We start from the raw sequence: 1033 nt of genomic DNA on the forward strand, positions 1-1033 counted from the left end.
ACGACCCAAAAAATCAACATGCAACCCTACCACCCATAACACAATTATTAAACAGTCAACAAAACATAAAAGATAAAGAGAGACATGTGAACCTGATCAGCAGATCAGCGAGTGCTCAAAAACATGGCGGCTGCGAGTCACCAAAGATAGACCTTATAGTGTCCATGACACCAGAGAAGTTAAACGCGTCTGGCGAACTTCCCGCACCAGCATCAGAACCGAATCCGCACGAGGATCCACCCACCTCGAATGATGAATCTGAGGTGGTGGATAGTGTGTACTCCCGTCAAAATGCCCCAAAGACGAGTAGTCAATCATTGGTGGATTATCCACCACCGGCTCACCCCGATGCCACGCTGTATGTGCCCGACTCTAGCGATCATCATCATATCGATCATTGATTTCTTGATGCCAATTATAGGCATGGGTTTGATTCCACGACTCCATTCGGTCATATAATCTCTAGGTCTCTCTACGCTGCATCTCTGCGTTCCGATTCTGTTGGTCAAAAATGTAATGAAACTCACTGCCCCAAGTACCATAGACCGGTGGCCTCGAAGCTTGTAACCAGTCAACCATTCCTGCATCATCTTGCACCATCTCGTGTGGAAGTTGAGTCGGGACATGTTGTGGCTGCCCCGACGAACTCCCCCCTCTGATCATTTCTCACTACCCTTGGTGGAGCCTGATGACCCTGACTATCCGGAAAAAACACATACTTTTCCTCAATAACATCCTCACTGTGCCCACTCTTTAATGCCTTCAGCTGCACCTGTGTATCAAAATGTTGGATATAAACATATCCACTTTCCTCATGATAAATCAAACCCTCTTTCTGCAGCTGCTCTTTATCAAAAACACGCAGAGTCTTCTCAACCGTTGGTTTATCTGCTCGAATCGCTCCCTTGGCCTTTAATAAAGCTATAATCAACGACAATGCGGGATAATTAACTTTAACTTCGTCTCTCTTTCCCTCCAGATATTCATCATAGCCAAATACCGAAATGAAATCTTTGGTGTACCCGCCATCAAT

The sequence above is a fragment of the Bidens hawaiensis genome, unplaced genomic scaffold (genome assembly GCF_021521415.1).
Source record: "Bidens hawaiensis isolate Kalapana, Puna unplaced genomic scaffold, B.hawaiensis_p1.1 tig00010300_1, whole genome shotgun sequence".
Lineage (NCBI taxonomy): Eukaryota > Viridiplantae > Streptophyta > Magnoliopsida > Asterales > Asteraceae > Bidens > Bidens hawaiensis.